A 6,970-nucleotide genomic window follows, 5' to 3' on the forward strand; every position below is an offset into this window, starting at 1 on the left:
AGGTAAATGCTCACTAGGTTTCCATAGGTCAGACCCAGCTGACCAACTCCAACATTTCCCCAAACTCACAAACTTTGTTAGACAGAAGAGTTTCCTTGAGGAGCACAAACATAACATTTACACCATAAAAATGATAACTTACAATAACATTTTGTGGTGTCTAGACATTTGTGTTAAGTTAATTTATTTAGTTCAGTCCTTTTTCTTTTGCTTTGTCTTGTGATTTCCTGTTTTATTTTGTAGTAACCTTTCCCTCTCGTTTCAGAGCATTCCTGCCCTTGCGTGTTTTTCCCTCCAGTGTGATTGTAAGCCCCTCCCTTAATTGTTACCACCTGTGTCCCCTTACCTAGTGTGTATATAGTCTGCATCTCCCTTTGTCCTGTGCCAGATGCTCTTACATCACACCTATGTAAATGGATGGAAAAGATCATTGTCCGTAGGCTCTCACATGTACTGGAACAGAAAGGGCTGCTGAGTAGTTTTCAGAGCGGATTTCGTAAAGGGCGTTCCACAATAGATGCGCTAGTAAGAGTGAGTAACGATGTGGAAAAAACATTGAAAATGAAAGAGATAATGGCAATAGTGTACTTTGACATTGAAAAGGCGTATGACTCTATGTGGAGGGATGGGTTACTGATCAAATTGGGTAGAATGGGTATTGGAGGGAGAATGTACAATTGGGTAAGGGCCTTTTTAACAGACAGGACATTTAGAGTAAAGGTTGGAGCAGATATTTCCAACTATTTTGAAATAGAAAATGGTATTCCCCAAGGGAGTGCAGTCAGTCCAATATTATTCAACATCATGATTAATGATATATTTACATGCTTAGACACATGCATACAATCGGCTCTGTACGCAGATGATGGGGCTATTTGGATGAGGGGAAGAAATGCCCCATACGTAATGGAGAATATAGCTAGAGCGATTATAAAAGTGGAGAGGTGGTCATATAACTGGGGATTCAAAATGTCAGAAAGCAAGTCATGCTACATGGTATTTACAAACAAACGCAAGATTGATGGCCAACAGCTAACACTATATGAGCGTCCAATGACAAAGGTGAATGAGTTCAAATACCTAGGACTGTGGTTTGATAGCAAATACACATGGAAAATGCATATTAATCAAGTGGAAACAAAATGCAAAAAAGTATTAAATTTATTGCGAGCTGTAGCTGGATGCAACTGGGGCGCAGATAAACAAGCATTAATAGACATTTACAGATCAATTATGAGGTCCACAATAGATTACGGTTGTATAGTATATGGAGCAGCAGCAAAAACATCGCTTTTAAAAATTGATAGAATACAATATAAAGCATTGCGGCTGTGTATTGGAGCAATAAAGTCATCCCCTATTAATGCAGTTCTGATAGAAGCAGGAGAGACACCTCTGGAGATCAGAAGAGAGAAACTTGCTCTGTCATACTGGGTCAGACTACAAGGTAGTGGAGAAGAAAATATTTCAAACAGAATATTACAGGATTGCTGGGAATATGCAAAATTCCAGGGACGTGGGTTTGGCTGGACGAGTAAGGAAAGAACAAGGGCATATGGAGTGGAGAATATAACGTTTGCCAAAGCAACTCCATTTAGCAGTGTTCCCCCATGGCTGTTCCCAGAAGCTAACATAGATATGAATATCATAGAAAGGAAAAAAGAGTGGCAAATAAATGAAGTGGGAATTAAAACAAGTATGTATCTGAACGAAAAGTACTACAATTACCTACAAATTTATACAGATGGCTCTAAGAACAAGGAAGAGCGTGTTGGAGTTGGCATATACATCCCAGACTTTAAAATATCTATTTTAAAAAGAACATCTGATCAATTATCAGTGTATACAGCAGAAATGCTTGCTGTAATAATAGGATTACAGTGGGTTGAAGAGGTCAGACCAGATAGGGTGGTTATATGTACAGATTCATTGTCCATATTACAAAGCATACAATCAACAACAACTACTAGAGTAGACATTCTCATAGAACTGAATCATAGCCTGTTAAGACTGCACAGAAGCGGCATAGATCTGCAGTTCTGCTGGGTGCCTGCACATGAGGGGGTGAAAGGGAACGAGTGTGCTGATAGATTAGCAAAAACTGCACTACAAAAGCAAATAACACTACCAGTTCAACTTGGTAAAGGAGAAGGAAAATCAGTCATTAAGAAGAAAGGGATGGAGATCTGGCAGAAAAGGTGGGAGAAAGACCAGAAAGGCAAGGACTATCACAAAGTACAAAATACAATTACAATTAATATTCATAAAGAAAGAAACAGAAGGGAGGAAATCATGATGGCTAGACTCCGAATAAATCACACAGCTTTGAATAGTACGCTGTATATCATGGGGAAAAGTGACAGTAACAAGTGTGGGAACTGTGCAGTAATAGAAGATGTAGAACATATATTGTTAAATTGTGACATCTATAAAGCGGAAAGAGAACAATTAAAGGCTAAAGTCTTAGAGGCAGAGAGGGAGTGGAGTGTGGTTGGTGTTTTGGGAACAAAAGGAGAGGGAGTAAAAGCTACCAGAAAGGCACTGTTTAAATGTTTGAGTGAAACTGGGGTAGGAAAAATAATTTAACATTAGGTCAGGAAAGAACATACATTTGTTTTGTTTTGTTTTATTTATTTAATGGTTTTATTAATTAATTTTTATTTTATTTTGATTAGAACATAGGTTAATGAGTTGGAATGATGTGATGATGCATACTCATGTACAGTAGGTGGCGGTATGCACCTTTTAAGTTGTTTGCAATCCGCCAAAAGCAAGAGAAGAAGAAGAAGAAGTCCTGTGCCAGATGGGTGTATACACAAGTTATTGAGCCGTTTCCGCTCTACATCCTGAACTCCTCCCTTCGATGCAATGCACTTCCGTTTTGGCGGACTGGGTTTGTTTTGCTAGCTAGCTCCGTTGTGCCGACAAAGCACTGATATCGCAGAGACAAAGAGGATATAACAATTACAACATGAAGAAAAGTGGTTCGGGAACTACGTGTGCGGTAGTTGGTTGCAATCACTCGAGAAAGCACCTGAACGAGTGGTTAGATAGAGAGTGCTACGACCACAAACCAGCACCCAGCCATGTTGTTCATTAAATACAGATAAACACAACAAATACTGCATGCATTGTATTTTTTAATATTATATATGAATATTTTCATAGTGATGTAATTGTGTGGGCTGCTTTTATATTTTAATTTGTAATACCTGTTAGGATTAAACATGTGATCTTTCTTGTTGAAGCCATTTCTTTAGTTTCCTCTCAACAATTAATTAATTCAGTGTTATTTATGTACAGTATGAGCTTAATATGAATGATGAACTGTGTTAAAAGAAATTGTAGCACTCTAAGGAACATATGAAATGCAATAATGCAATAACAGTGCAATAATGAAATGAAATTACATCAAACTTTATTTTCACTCAAACAGTACAGGCACATATGATATATTGCACAGCATAAAGAGATCATGTAAATTGTGCATTATGTAAACAACAGACAACTGTTGGCTCCTGTGGGCATGACCTAAATAAGGCAGTTTATTTTGGTTTTATGCTGGGCCACGTCGTCATGTTATCCTCCCAGTTTTGCACTGAATTCGGGTGGGGGAGAGTAACGCCATCTCCAGTCAAAGAAGTAGAATCGTGTTCCCAAGCTAGCATCACTGTTAGCATCGAAATCGCTGTGTTTACACCAGTGCCCGTCTGACTGTTTACATCGGTTTACACCGACAGACGCTGTGCAAAAGACTTCCGGCGGAAATGAAGTGCATTTGTGTAGTGTCATGGCGCTACCCGTGTTTTGGCGCGTAAACTTGCAGCAGCAGCAGCAGCAGCACCAGCACCAATCTCGTCCATTATTCCCATTGCCAAGTGTAGACCTCAATATACAAAGGGAGTTAAAGGAAAAGAAAGAACTACCAGTATGGCGCATAGTCCAGAATTATTTTGCAAAATATCACTCAGACTCAACAATCATAGATGGTTCCAAAGATCCAGAGACAGGGCGTGCAGGGGCAGCAGTATACATCCCAGTGAGTAATACACATATCAAGAAAAGGGTAACAGACCATGTGTCAGTATACACCACAGAGTTGTTGGCATTGGTACTGTCATTGAAATGGATAGAGGAGAAAGAAATACATAATAGTGTAATTGCATCTGACAGCTTTTCAGCATTATCGAGTATACGATCAGGTAGATCTTCATCTAGAATGGACATAATAAATGAAATATATCTAATTTTATATAAAATGCAAATCAAAGGCATAGCAACTCGTTTCATCTGGGTTCCTGCTCATGTTGGTGTGGAGGGTAATGAACAGGTGGATATTCTGGCCAAACAAACACTCAGAAGTATGAACATAGACATAGAAGTTCCACTCAGTAAAGCGGAGGTTAAAACATTCATACAGAAATATGCACAAACAACATGGCAAGATCATTGGGACCTTAGTGATACAGGAAGACATCTTTATAAAATTCAAAGGTATTTGGGGGATGGAAGGAAGGTGGGGTTTAAAAGAAGGGAGGAAAATGCAGTGTGAGAAAAAGTTTTTAGAGAGTACTTGTCCATGGACAAGTGAGTTTGGCAATTTACTTGTCCGAATACATTTTCACTTGTCCAGAATGGACACAAATTGGGGCCACTGGAATCTTCTTCTTCGCCATTGTATTTCACATTTTCCCACGGTTTTTACGTAAGATTTTACTGCATCACACATAGGGCTGGGTATCGTTTAGATTTTAACGATTCCGGTTCTGCTTTTCGATTCCAGTTATTTTCGGTTCTCGATTCTGGTTCTTTGAGAAGGTAAAAATAAGTCCCATGACAAACCTGTGAGAAAAATATATTTATGAAAACATTAAGTCAAATCTGTATTCCTATTTACAAATCAGTTCATACTGTTTAATTTATTACGGTTATTGAATACAATTATATAAACATAATCTCTGCATTGTTTTGTTAGTTCTAAGTGGTGCAGTTTAAGAATGTACAATTGGCCCAGTCTCCTCTGATGTTACACTGCAACCTGCCTGTGAGACAGAGTCCAACCACACAGTCTGTGTGTCCAACACATGTCCTGCAACACACATGCTGCAACCTGCCTGTGAGACAGAGTCCAACCACACATGTCCAACACATAGGCCTAATAATAATAATAATAATAATACATTATATTTATAGCCTATAGGCCTAGCGCTTTTCTAAAACTCAAAGACGCTTACACATGTCCTGCAATACACATGCTGCAGCTGCCCAGCTGCTCACTGTTTGTAAAAGTAAATAGATAGTATTTTAATTTCAATAATTTCTATACCCTGCTTCATAAACAATACTGACATCCCTGTGCTCCTCCGAGTATGGGGGTCCGGGGATATGATTACAGCGCGAGGACACAGGGAGGCTGCTTCACTTCATAAAGGAAATGGCGGTCAATATTAACAACAAAGGAGCTAAAAGCCCTAATAACCTTCATTACGTGTTAGAGGAAGAACATAAGAAAGTTTGACAAAGATGAGGCTGTTAAACGGGCAGTGAATCCGCTGTGTGTAGAAAGAGAGAGAGAGAGAGAGAGAGAGAGAGAGAGAGAGAGAGAGAGAGAGAGAGAGAGAGAGAGAGAGAGAGAGAGAGAGAGAGAGAGAGAGAGAGAGAGAGACGCTGAGCTGCACCATGCAGCGATCAGCTGGTCCGGAGCAGAGAGAGGGAGCTGCGGTCCGCGGGGCTCGGCTTCGCCTCCTGTCCTCACAACTCTTATCAATCCCGGGAACGGACAATTGTTATTTGTTCCTACTCGGAACCGAGTTTTGCTTCCCAACCCTGCCACTGTGCTAGACTTCCCGCCCCCGTCTAACTGTACAGAAAGCGGCGAGATGCATTTCATTAGGAATCGACAAACAGAACCGAAACTAACATTTCTAAACGAAAAATGGCGGACACGTCCAATTTGCGAATGAGTTCTGCCTTTTGTAAACTGAATCTATCAATAATATAACAATAAATCCGGGCGAAAAACGTCACTTGTCCGCCGGACAAGTCAATTGAAAGATCTACTTGTCCGATATTGTAAATAACACGTCCCGGACGGTGGGACGTGTACTTTTTCGCACACTGCGGAGTCATTTCTCGGATAAGAATAGGTCATACAGGTCTCAATCATACATTAAGTATAATAGGAAAGCATCCAACCGGAAAGTGTATACACTGTAGCCAGCCAGAAACTGTTGAGCATGTTTTACTGCTTTGCAGGAAATATAGTAGCCTACTCAGAGAAATGTGTTTTTCCAGACACTGAAGAAAGCAAAATTCCATGACTTGTCGCTATCAGGACTGTTAGGGAAAACATCAGGCAATATATATTGTGAGATTATTAAGTTTCTAAGAGAAATTGATCAATTAAAAAATAATCTAGAGTTTGGTTCTTTCTTTTGTTTCTTTTGTTTATTGTTTTCTGCTTAGTCTCTTGTCCACACTCCAGTCCAGTTGGTGGCGGTAATGCACCTACAATTTGGTTTGCCAACCGCCAATAAACACGAAAGAAGAAGAAGAAGTCCTGTGCCAGTTCGTCTTGTCTCGTCAAGCCTGCCAGTCATTCCTTGATCGTGTTAAGTATATTTTTGATAGTCCATGTGGATGTTTTTGTTTAGAGTTTTGATCCTCCAAGTGAGCGTTTTGTGTTTTGACCTTAATTAAAAGACCTTGTTAATCTGACCTGTTTCTGGTGTTGTGCGTTTGGGTCCTGAGCCTTGTGACATTCTTAACACATTTAGTATAGGAACAACCTGAGGTATAACACAGATGTATTCCTGTCTGATGTATACACTTCAGAACAACATGTTAGAATAAAAACCGATCTTTCACTCTTTGTTTTCTGAGAAACCCACTCCAAAAAGCTGATCTTTTAATCGCTGTAATGTTTTCTGATGTCAAATTCCACTGTGGGACACATCTGGAGGAGACGTCC

The 6,970-nt window shown here is 39.7% G+C and overlaps 1 long non-coding RNA gene across 1 annotated transcript; it reads left to right on the top strand.

Moving 5' to 3' along the window:
* Positions 1–3,884: 3,884 nt before the first annotated feature.
* Positions 3,885–6,717, top strand: LOC307024457. The gene is made up of 2 exons (XR_013803893.1): positions 3,885–4,039; positions 6,466–6,717. It is a non-coding gene; the product is annotated as an uncharacterized lncRNA (long non-coding RNA).
* The last annotated feature ends 253 nt before the right edge of the window (positions 6,718–6,970 follow it).

Source organism: Notothenia rossii, assembly GCF_949606895.1.
Source record: "Notothenia rossii genome assembly, chromosome: 11".
In the NCBI taxonomy this organism is placed as follows: domain Eukaryota; kingdom Metazoa; phylum Chordata; class Actinopteri; order Perciformes; family Nototheniidae; genus Notothenia; species Notothenia rossii.